Below are 12601 nucleotides of genomic sequence, written 5' to 3'. Positions count from 1 at the left end.
GCCAGGGCTGCTCCATCCCTTCCTCCCGCAGCGCCACGGGGCGGCAGGAGCTGCAGGTCCCTCCGCAGTGGCCACGCGGGGGCCTGGGGTGGCCCAGCAGGGTTGGGGTGCGATGTCCCCCTTGCCCTGCATGGGGTCCCATTGGGGACAGGGCTGCAGAGAGCTGCTCGGCTCTCTCTAGAGGCAGGGATGGCTTTTGTGACACAGTGGGGACAGCAGGAGTGCCACCTGCATGGGTGTGGGGGGTGGGACATAAAGCACCAGCAGAGGTGGTCTCTGCGGCCGGAGGACACGCGTAACACAGAGCAGCAAGTCCCTGGGGCTCTTCCTCCTTTGCCTTCCTCCCTGTCCTTCCTTCCCCCAGGCTGAGGATCCCCAAATTAATGTTCATAACCCACTTCCTCTGGCATGCAGATAGGGGCTGGGAGAGCCCTGGTAGCTGAAAGAGGTTAAGAGTCAGGTTTGCTGTGTGGAGTTAGGGTCTGGGGGCTTTCTGTTGGGCATCTGGTAATCTCTGGGCACAGGGCTTGTGGGTGATGGGGAGATCTCCCAGCCCTGAGGAGTAATCCCTCAGCCTGGTCCCCGCACCCTGTCCTGGGCAGAGGAGTTCCTTTGCTAAAGGCAAGCTGCATGCCATCGCTGCTGGCACGCGTGCAGGCAGTGATGCTGAGTATGGACAGGGCTGGCCCCAGGCTGTGGGGAGGGAGCACAACGAGAGGGAAGTTCCCCTTTAGAGAAGGGCCGTTCCCACCCATGACACCTGGGGTTCAGGGCAGTGTGCCCTGGTAGCCCAGTTTCAAGACGCTTCCCGTGGATCCTCCCACCCTGCAGCCACACATATGTGGGAACAGCGAGTGCCTTGTGGAGCTGCTGCTGTGTGTGTGCCCTGCCAGCAGCCCCAGGGAAAGTGCTCCCACCGTTGGCAAAGCCCCGCTGAAGGAGGATGCTGGAGGAGGACAGAGGCCAGGGGAGGGGCAGTGCTCTGAAGCCAGGGCTCAGTTGGGCAGGAGGCCAGCAGGACGGGCTGTGCCACCCTTCATCTTGCCAAACATTCATGGGGATGCTCTTAAAGAGCCTCAGCCAGAGACAGCTCAGACCCAGGAGCTCTGTCCTGGATGAGTGATCTCCAGTTCGCTGCCAGCAGCTCCCTGCTCTCAGCCCCGATGCAGCTTCCCTGGGGGGGCTGAACCATGATGTCCTGGGTCCATGTGTGGTCCTCCACGCGTGGCTCCCTGCACAACAACCCCAGGTCCCGAGGGTCCCTTCAGCCTCCCGTGCAGGACTGTTGGAAGCCCCCAGCCAGGCAGCACACAGACAGACATCCTGGGCTCTGGGGTCCGGAGCCTGGCTGGCCGTACACCAGGTTGATGGGTCCATTTGTCCCTGCTCCAGCACTTCCCCACCCAGGTCATCACCCTGCTCAGCCCATTCTGGGAGCTGATGTTTGTCTTTCCAGCCTCCAGACCCTGTCATGGCCCCACCGCCAGGGCTGGAGGCTCAGCCCGTAGCCCTGCTCCTAGGTGTTCCACTGTGCATCCGAGGCTATTAAAACATATTTTGCTGGAATGAGCCCAGCGAAGGAAGAGATCCAGCTCTGTGTGACCGTCTTATTATTCACCACTCTGCCAATCTTTATGTCATCTACAAATTTTATCTGCAGAGATTTGGTATTTACTGCCAAGTTATTGATGGGATGGTGAATAGCATCTGGCCAAGCACTGACACCCCCTCGGCACCATGATGATGTGGCCAGCCTCGGATCGTTTCCTAGCTTGTGTGCCGATCTCCTCGCTGACCTTCAGGATGTCACTTAGCTCCATATCTGCAAGGGCATTTAAACACATAAATCTCCAGTGACAATAAACGCCAAGCTTCTCATGTACCTAATGTCCTGGCACTGTGTCTGTCCCAGGCGCTGCAGCGAGGCCAGGGATTCACCTGCACCCCTGTAGAAGCACCCTAAGGGCCACCAGATCCCATGCTTTCTGCTCCTGAGATGAAAGGGGCCAGCTGCTGCCTTGAGGGAGCTGCCAGGACACCCCCATGCAAGGGGTGAGGTGGTGGTGTGCCGGCTGAGGGGCCAGGAGCGATGCTGGGGAGGTGCCACTGTGCGAGGAGCAGCATGGCCACTGCCTCCACGCCATGGGAGAGCACCTCCTGGCCCCAGACACCCCGAGATATTGCGTGATCCCAACCCACCTGATTCTGTCAGGTCTTTCCAAGAGGCAGCAGGAGGCTACGGACATGTAACCGGGGGCTTGTTGCCCGCAGTAGGGCTGCACTGATGTTGGTGCATGCTAGGCACAACCTGTGCCCTCCATGCCCCAATGTGCCTGGCACCCAGCAGTAGCTGCCGGTGCCCTCCTGCTCTGTACCAGCACCCTGTGGCTGTGTCCCACAGCCCGGCTGGTGCTGCAGGGAGGCTGTCAGCAGCCCCCAAGCGCTGGGATGCTTGATGTCTGCATGAGAGCAGTGAGAGCACTGCCATGGGGCTGCATGGCCCTGCTGGGTGCTGCTGGAGCAGAGGAGGGGCAGGGGAGGAGCGGGGCAGATGATGACCTTGCCCAGCTTGTTAACCTTCGGGTCTCCATGCAATGCACTTGGCTGCTTGACTCTCTACTTTAATTAAGGCAGAGTGGCGTTTAACAATTAACAGGGCTGAAAGAAGAGCTTACAGGGAACGGCAGCGGCTGTCCAAAGCTTGTTGAGGCGAGTGCTGTCGTGGAGGAGTGGAGCCAGAACCAGCCACCCCTGCCAGCCCCCAGCTCCTTCTGTGGCGTCAGGGCTGGGGGAGGCAGAGGCCAGCGGGGCAGAGAGGCACATCAGCTTCCCCAAAATGTGCTCCTGGCTTCCCCAGCCCTGCTGCCTCCACAGCCCAGGGGGGGATACCTGCTGAGCCTGGGTCACTGCGATGGCTGTGGGGATGTGGTGGCCAGGGCAGATGCTCCCTGTGCTCAGTGGCCTCTGGAGCACAGGTCTTCAGAGACTGGCAGCCCCATGGCTGCCCCGGGTGCCTGGGGGAGAGGCAAAGTCTGCATGAATTTGTTGTAGTCTGTGTTACCCTGCTGGGCTGATTGTCCCAGGAGAGCCCAGGCCGTGGGGTTTGTCTGGCCAAGCGTAGAAGTCTGCAGTGCAGGGGCCTCCACAGAACCCGGCCATCCTGGGGACTTGTTGAGCACCCAGTGGAGCCCAGCTCTCCTGAGCCTGCTGGCTTCTGCTCTGTGGAGTGATAAATTGCTCTGGGCCCTGCTGGAGGGGACCAGGAAGCTGGCCTCGATGCAGATGCCAACAGGGAGATGCCCACCCTTAGCTGGGCAGATCCTGCAGACCCTGTGAGCAGTTCCTGTCACACTGAGCACGGTGACTTCTGAGTGCCAGGCGTCTCAGGAAACGCACTGTGGTCAGGCCTGAGCCAGGGGAGCCAGGGAGGTTCTCTGTGCTGAGACAAGTGTTGTTTTTGGGAGGGCACAGACACATGCCTGTGATTACGTTTCAACAGTTCTTCTGGCTGCTAAGCAAGCAGGACGGTGCCAGGCCTGGGATCCTCTCCACCCGGGGTTCATGAGACACGTGATGTGACCGCTGACCTTCACAGAGAGCAGGGGAGCAGGCACGGAGAGGGTTAACCTCTGCTGGACCCGGTGCTGGGGAAGCAGCCAGGAGCCTGCCAAGGCGCTGTGCATTTTGGAGCAGTAACTCTTGGCTGGAGAGTGAAATGGGGACAGCTAATGAGGCTCATGAGATCTGTTAATACTTAACCTAATGCAACACGTCCCGGCCCTGCCGATAAATCAGATGAGCCCCAGCACACCGACCCAGCCAAGCCCCACCACCCACGGGGGTCTCTGCGCTCTCACCTGCATGAGGTTGCAATTCCCTTCCCTGCTTTCCTTTCCTGGGAGCCTGGTGGAGACCAGCGTGGCCAGCCCTGAGCCAGACCCCTCTCATCAGCATGACATGCTTCAGGGAGGTCTGGGGGCACCAACACCAGCGTGGCAGCATCACAGGGCCAGCCCTGGAAAGGTCATGAGCTATTGAAAGTTCAGAGCAATAATCTGCAGATGGAGGTGTGGGGGGCAGCTCAGTGCTATGGTTTTTAAACCTCTCTAGGAAAATTGAGCCTGGGTTTAATCAGCACTGATTAGCCTCCACCGCTGGAGCAGGGAGAGGCTGCAGTCTGCAGGGTTTGATTTCCAGCGCTCATGCTCATTCCCGAGCTGCTTGGAGACACCCGTGCTGCTGCTAAGTGCCACAACTCGCTTCCCATGAAAAAATCATGACCAAACAATAAAAGAAGAGCCCTCCTAGTGGGACCATGTTACAACGTGGTGGATGGAGAGGTGCTCCCTAGCACGAGAAATACTGAGAATGCTTCCACTGCAAAGCATGAGACATTCACACGGCGAAGCCAGACCCCAGTGCAAGCTCTTCTCATGTCCCTGTAACAGCAGAAACTGAAGTGAGTTTGTGAAATCATGTTTGGGGTCCTTCGGTGGAAAAGGGCAGGGAGACAAGGAGCCTCCATCCTGGTGTGGGCGCGTTTCTGGCCTTGCAGTCTGGCTTGCAGGCAGAGGTTGGGAAAAGGCCGATCTTTATTCCTTAGTACTGCTCAGACACCACAGCTACAGAAGAAAATGTCCTTGAAATGCCAAAGCTTCAGACATTCCTGAGCTGGGTGCTCAATGCTGGGTGAAGATGGCACAGCTGGGTTCCTGGTCAGAAGGTGTGGAGACATCTCGGCAGGATGCTGATGGTTTCCTGCCGAGGAGTGGGCTGTGTTTGCTTCTTGTATATCTGCAGCGACAGTTTCCCTGTTCTTGTTTTTGGCCATGGTGTTTATGGAAGACGGTATAACCCCAAAACCTCACAGGCTGGGATCTGGTCTGGACACCCTCAGACATCTGAGGAGGTGGCTCCAGTGAGGCTCTCTGAAATTTGCCATGATTAGAGCTGAGTGAAAAATCATACATTGGATCAGCAAAAATTAAACTAAATCTGAGCCCTTTAAAAGAAAGGCTGCATTTCAGAGTGATCTCAGTTTTAATGACCTAATAGTTTCCACTGGTTTTATCTCCTCCTTCACCAAAAAAAGGGAAAGAGAAAGGCAGGAAAAGAAGACAAGAAAATAGGAAAGAAAGGGAGAGACAAAAAACCCACATTTGGAAATTCCTGTGCTTTGGGAAAAGCATCAGGACATCTGTAATAAACTAGAAAAAATATTTTGGGGAAAAGCCTACAAATGGCAGATTTCTGCCAGATCCTCACAGTGTCACACCAAGGCTCCCCAGGATGCTCTCATGGGCAGCACTGGCCCTCAGTGGCAGCAGAGGCTGGGTTTTTTCCAGGTCTTGCCATTAAAAATCCCCTTTCAGCCCATGGACCATGCATCATTTGGGAATGAGTCTGAGATATTGAACTGAGCCTCCCTGATCGCGGACACTGTTGTCCTCAGCACCTCTAGAAATCCACAGTGAGAAAAAAAAAAAAAAAAAAAAAAATATCCAGAAATCCAAGTGACGAAGAATTACATTCCTTCCTGACGTGTTGCCAGTCTCCGCCATTTCACAGAACTTGAGTCATGTTCAACAAGGAGCAATTTTCTCTGTTAAATGCTTCAGATCTGTGCCAACCTTGGATCAAAGATGCTTGTGTGGTGTTGCTGTGCTCTGCCCCCGTTGTGGCCACATGCGGGCTTTTCCTGTGCTGTCACTGACCTTGTCTGGCTGGCATGGGACAGCACGGGATGTGATCCGTGATACTGCACGTCTGCAGATGGTGTTAGTAGTTCCAGTGCTATGAGGTGAGTTTTGAGGCAAAGTCTTGGCATTTCTTTCCCCTAGTACGCATCTAACTTGGGATACATTCTGCAGGGAGCGTTCCCTTTGAAATTACCAAATTCTGTTTTGGGACATTGTTATGGTATTTACCCCAAACGCCTCTGTATGCTGCTCCTTTTTGTCACTCTGTTTGGAGACTCTGGAAAGGCCACTGCTGAAGCAGCTCTCTGCAAGCCGCGATTTTGCATTCAGCTCATATTTTTTCAATATCATGACTGCTGCATGCTGCCTAACAGGTGCTCTGGACAGTGATTTGGATGGTAGCTTCCAAACAAGGAAAAACAAAAATTGGCCTCCCCCCAGAATCATAAGACTAGCTTCAAAATCAGAAGATTTGAAAACAATTGCTGGAGTGCATCCTGCCTTCTTGGGGTGCTTTCATCATCCCATATGCAAGCAGCCTTACCATCATGTGCCCTAGTAACTTGCACATTTGAAGGTGAGCCAAAGCTGCTTTGCTCACATGATGCTGGGAGCAGAGGCTGTGTGAATGCAGCGTCAAGAATCACAAGATGTGCAGTGAGATCATGAGATGTGGTCACCCTGCAAAGGCTCGGGGCTGATCTTTGTCTCCCCCAGCCTTCCGCTACCAGCACAACCTCCCCACGGACGCGCTCTGCCTGCTGCCAGGCCACAGCTGTGCATTCCCTTCTGCTCCTTGGAGAAGCACGCAGGAGGAGAATGGCCACAGGCAAGACCCCGCTGACTTGGGGGCACCCGGGACGGGCGATCCCTTGCTAATCCCCCATGCACAAGGTGACACGAGTCTCATTTCACAGGTGCCCGGTGCTGATCCTCCTCCTGGGACTTTTGTGTCCTCCTGTCCTGGCTCTGGGCCGCCTGCAGGGAGCCAGCTCCAGCCAGGCTCAAGGGAGATGGGCTGGAAGAGCAAGGGACCGTGACCGAGGGCCTGCCAGAACATTTCCCTGGTGGCTTTCTCTCTGTGACAAGTCAGAAAGCAAAATAAAAAGAAGGCAAGCAATCAGCCAACCCACTTAACTGCAGTTTTCCTCCATCAGGATCTATTTAGTTTTATTCAGCCTGACATTGCTCAGAGAGAGGAAGAAATTCTGGGAGCCTAAAGCCAGAGGGAGACCACACAGCGTGTGCTGGCCGTACGGGGGGAACTCGTCTCCCTTATTGCATCTGACACCAGGCAAGAGGAGCCAGGGTCTGTGGCTGTGGGTGTGAGGAGGCTTTTGGGGATGGAGGCAGCCTCCCCCGCTGCTCACTGGCTGTGCAGGCATCAGCATGCTGATTTCACTGTCCTGCAGGACGAGGGGAGCAGCTCCTCAGAGCCCACTGGGCTCTGTACTGGCCCCAGCCCCCAGGTCCTGGATCCCTGCTCTGCTCCACCATGCGGGACAGGTGGCCTTGGGCACAGCCCCGGTGCTCCAGCTGTGGGCTGGGGAGGAGGGAGTTACAGCGAGACATGGGTCTGCAGCTGGATGTTGTGAGCAGAAGCACATCTGTGTCCCTGCTTTCCAGGAAAACCCCTTCTCAGCCCGAATTGAGAGGATTTAATGGTCTGTCACACAATGAAGAGGAAGGAGCAGCCTGCCAGGAGCCTCGGTCCCCTGTGGCAAACCCATTAGCTGTGGGATTTGTCAGACACCAGCGGCCAGGGGCTGTAATCAGATACGGGGCAGGGGGCAGAGTGGGAAGCACAGAGGGCTGCCAGCCCACGGGGGGTAGATGTGTCCCAGCCTGTGGCCAGCACTGCTCAGAGGCTGCAGCGTTCCCATCAGATGCCAGCGCTTTGGGGCCAGCTCCTGCCAAGACTGGCAGCGTCATCCCAAGGACACAGCTCTGAGCCAGGAGAAGGTGCCTGGTGGGGTGGCAGAAGCGATAGCACTGTCACAATGATGTCCTGGGGACACACATCAGTTTGGGGCTCCATGATAACGACCCCAGCAGCAGCCCCTTGGCCCACCCTGTCCCCCCCAGCCATTTCTGACTGTGCTCAGCCAGGGGTGGAGCAGGGTCTGTAGGAAATGCTCTGCATCGCCCGGGGACCTCTAGAGCACCAAGCAGCAGGAGGCTCGGGCTGTGGTTGTTGGCACGGCTGCAGGACAAGCAGCTGGCTGAAGACAGATGTCTGCATTGCTGATGCCAAGCTGTCCCAGACAGGATGGTCCTGGGGGAGCTCGTCACACCTCTGGCAGCAGCATGGACCCACAACATGTGACGTTCTCAGCTCAGATTCCCTAGGTCTTCCCATCCCTGCACATTTCCCGGGCTGCAGAGGGGTGCAGCTGACCCCAAACCTGATCTGACCACTCCAGGAGCTGGCAGAGCCCCTGAACACATCCCTCGGGCTACTGCACAGCCCCTGTCCTGCCGTCTGCATGTATCCATTTGCCTGGCTCTGTTTGCTGTGCTGATCCAGCAGCTGACTTGGCGGTGTGGCTCCAGCCAGAGCTGCCCTCACATCGTGCATCTCTTCTCCTGCCTTCCCTTTTGCAAACATGTCAGTCCTAACTCCTTGTTTCTGTTCCCAAAGCCCATCCCATCCTGCCCCCTCTTGTTTTTTTTAAGGATTTCTAAGCACAGAGCCTTGCCCACACCAAGAGCTCGGGCAGAAGGGCAGTGGCACAGCCGGCAGTCCTGGTGCTCGGGACATCACCTCCTCACCTGTCCTGCCCTGTGGACTCTCCCCTTGGTGCAGAGACCAGGAAGGGCTCAGAGAAGGGTGGCAGGAACAAGTGGGGGTACGTGAGGCCTGGTTGACAGGGAGAGACTGAGTGGCTCAAGTCTATTTAGTTTATCATGGGAAGGTTAAGAGGCAACTTGATCATAGTCTATAAATACTTACGGAGGGAGGAGATTTCTGATAATGGAGGGTTTTTTAATCTAGCAGATAAAAAATGTAATGAGATTCAATGGCTGCAAGCTGAAGCTAGAAAAACCTAAATTGGAAATAAGATGCATCTTTTAAACAGGGAGTATAATTAACCATTGGAGCAATTTGCCAAGAGATGTGGCGGATTCTCCATCATTTGTGGTCTTTAAATCAAGACTTTCTAAAGAGTTGCTCTCCCTCAGCCAGAAGTCACCGAGTTCAGCAGAGCCATTGCTGTGTGGGGCAGATCCATGCCCCATGCTGAGGGACCCCTCTGGGGCACTGCGGTGACCCCAACTTCCCGCTCCCCTCTCTGGGTGGGTGCCTCATCACTTGGATGCCTACACGTGTATCCAATCAGGGGAAGGAGGGCTCAGCCTCTGCCCTCGCACATCCACCTCGTCCCTGTGCCCTTCCCAATGGGCAAAGCCGCGTCCTGTGGCTCGGGACCTCCCGGGCACCCCACAGGCTCCCCACCGGCTGCCTGGCGGCTGCGCACTCTCCCTCCCTAGTGCTGTTACTTCTCTGCTGCTGCCTTTTTTTTTTTTTTTTTTTCCTTGGTTTCTTTCTGGATATTTTTTCCTTGCTGCCCTAATTTTTTTTTTCACCTATAATTTTCTCCATTGACTTTAATTAAGCTCTCCCCAGGCTCGCTCTGTAGGCAGGCTTCCCTGGGTCTAATTAGACTCTCATCATAAGTAATCTACATGGAAAGCAAACATGTGTGTGTGTGTGAGAGCCAGTGAGATTTATAGAGAGCATGCAGGGAGCAGATGGGTGCATAAAACACTACAAATAATTCTGGTGCAGATGCAGAAAAGGCAGGCAGTACGGTGGGGACTGGAGTCTTCCCCACACGCTCCCATAAGTCAAATCTCTGTCTCTCTCTCTCTCTAGGTATCACCACATTTCCCACAATAAAATCAATAGTGCAGATCAGAGTAAATCATCTTTGACTGGAAAAGCAGGACTCGTTGATAGCAGCGATTCCCAGATGAGACTTAAGGAGATGTCTCACACTGATCTGTTTCTAACCATGTACTTAAGACCCAAGGTGTATGCTGGAGTAATTATCAGAGGCAGGCTGCCCGCGGTGAGAGCTCTGTGCTGACTGCTCGGGGATGGAGAACGGGTTATGGTGTGGGGCTGGGCAGCACCACCCAGGGGCTGTGCTGAGCAAACATCACCCTCAGGTGTAGCTGGAGCTTGGAAGTGGGTCTGGGGGTAGGGAGGAGAGGTAGAAATGCCCCAGCCCAGGGCTGGGGTTCGCTTCATGATGCCATTACCTGGGGAGTCCCAGCACTTCTTCTGCTTCCCAGAGCATGAGTGGGACTTCTCTGGAGCATTGTTCATCCACAGGGACTGACCCATGCAGCAGTGTGGCTTTAGAGATGGTGTCCAGCCCAGGGCAAAGACTCAGCAGAGCACAGCTCCTTGATTTACTCTGCCTGCTACAGGGTCACCCTCGCCCTTGGAGGGCACAGGCCAAAATCCCTCCCGTGTGCTGTGCTGGGCAGGCACTAGGCAGCAAGACAAGTTGAACTTAGTGGGAGAGCCCTGGGACAGGAGGAAAGTGCTGCTGGCAACGGGGCATGGCTGTGATTCACTGGGTTTGGGGAGAGCAGACACCACCGGGCCATCTAGATCTGGTGGTTTCAGCTTTTTCTGGTGTGAACCATCACTGGGCATGTTCTCAATGGGTAATTTAAGCCCTGTTGGCAGGCTGAGGCTCTTGTTGGTTGCCTTTAGGAATTTTCTGGCTGGTCTAGTGATGTTTACTAACATAGGCTGGAAACTGCAAGATCTGGTCTCCACTGCCTCCCAGATCAGAGGCTTTCCCATACTGATTTGCAGTTTGAGACCCAAAAATTGTAGCTGAAACATGTCTGCAGAAGCATCCAGAGATGGCGACTTCCAGATCTTTAGTTAAACTCTCCTGTGATAACAACTTTTGTCTGTTTTCCAGCCAGAGTGTTTCTAGCTGGGTGTCTAACCCAGTACGTGCTGTCTCTGTAGCTCTGCCAGACATGCAAGTCAATCCCCCGGCAATTTCCAGCTTTCCACATTTCTTGTTGGGCCGTGCTTGGTGAGTTTTCCCCTGCAAGGTGATTTCTCCAGCCCTTGTATCATTTCTGTGGCTCTTTTCTCTGCACCTACAAACTTTCCACTACCTACAGAAATCCCAGACACCAAAACCACATCCAGCCTTCCAGCATGTGCCTCAGCAACGCTTCTCCTTACGATGTGTAATTATGCCATGAAACTCACCGCCACACTATGTCACAAAGACCAAAAAAGAAAATGTCTGGAAAGGCAGGTTAGACAAATTCCTGGACAATCGGGCCACCGATGACTGCCGCAGGACCTGCAGGAATGACCCGAATGCTACGTGTGGTGCTGGGAGTCCCTGAATCATTTGCTGTCAGAAGCTGGGAAAAACACCGTGGGTAAGGATGGCTCAGTGCCGGCGTTGCATCTCTGAGCATCTGCTGCTGACCTGGTTGGAGATGGTCCAGGGGTTGGATGGAGCTTGGGTCTGGCACAGCTCAGCCTCTCCAACATCCCTGGGTACGTGGAGAGAGAAGCTTCAGATGGCCAAACACATTTCTCCCGTGCAGGTGGGTCTCTTGGGCTGCTCATCCCAGGCACCTCTGTAGACCCTGGAGACAGAGGGGCATTTCCAGGATGTGAATCAGCTTGTTCTCAGCTTCCCGTGTGAAGCAGGCAGACATCTCTCCCATTGGAGCTGGTTCTCCTTGCTGCAGACCTGCAGGGGTGGAAGAAGAGCCGCAGGGCAGCACCATCCTGCACCACCTGGGTGCCCTGCTGCTCCCAGGGAGAAGGACAGCGGCCTTGGCTGCCCCCTGTGCAGGAGTTCTGCCCACTCTGGGGGCTCCCGCTGCTGTAACAGGTGAGCAGCTCTGAGCTAGACTCAGCTCCCCATCACTTCCCCCGCCTGCATTCCCCAGTGGTCATGCACAGGATGATCCAAAGCCACCTCCCGATGGCTGAGGAAAGCGGCCAGCAGCACAGCTGGTACCATGCCCACAGACCTCCCCCCGAGCCCCCTGACATGGGTGCTCTGCAGAAAGCTTGTAGGGTTGTCCCTGGGGTCCGGACACACTGCATCCAGTGTCAAGCCCCCATCTTGGTGGAGGGACGGCAAATGCCTAGAGGAGACAGATGTCCACCAGGGCAGTTCAGCCTCTTGGATGCCAGTTTTGGGGAGATGGTCCTGCTCACCCCAGCTGCGTCTCTCTCCAGCCACTGCTGAGTTCAGTCTGTGCTCTTCTGGCATGTCTGGAGACATCTCAGGCAGAGTCTGGGCTCCAGTCCTGACCAGAATGATGTACCCCCTTTCTCTGGTCACTGGATCATTTAACATCAACACTGGAGGAATGCAGAAACAACCAGCCAGATCTTTTTAGACCCTTATCATGTGAAATTAGACTGATCATTGAGGTTACAAGTATTTTTAGGGTGATTTTAAAATGTTTGTCCTGCATGGATGTTATTTGACGTTCTCCTTGGATACAAAGAGACTGAAGTGCACTTCATTGTCCTTGCATGTTGCAAATGCTTCCTTCCAAATATACAGAGCAGAAATACTTATTGATCACGTCTGCCTCTTACCTTTTGTTATGAGCAATTTTGCCATCTCCACACCGTAGCACCCTTTGCCATCACTAGGCTTTATTTTATTCCTAATATACTCTAAAACCTCTTCATTGTGCCAGCCCAGGAATTTGTCCCCCTACTTTCACCACTGTCACCCTCAGGGCAGCGGAGGAGGCACAAACCTCTGAGTGCCTTGGGAGCATGGCAGGAGGGCACGGGAACAGCCCGAGCTGAGCACGTTTCTGAGCCCTCCTGCAGGGCACGGTGCTGCCGCACTGCTGTGGCTGCAGGAAAACCCAAAGGT

This window comes from Netta rufina (genome assembly GCF_964035555.1).
Source record: "Netta rufina genome assembly, chromosome: 23".
NCBI classification, from domain to species: Eukaryota; Metazoa; Chordata; class Aves; order Anseriformes; family Anatidae; genus Netta; species Netta rufina.
This window is presented reverse-complemented; position numbering follows the sequence as displayed.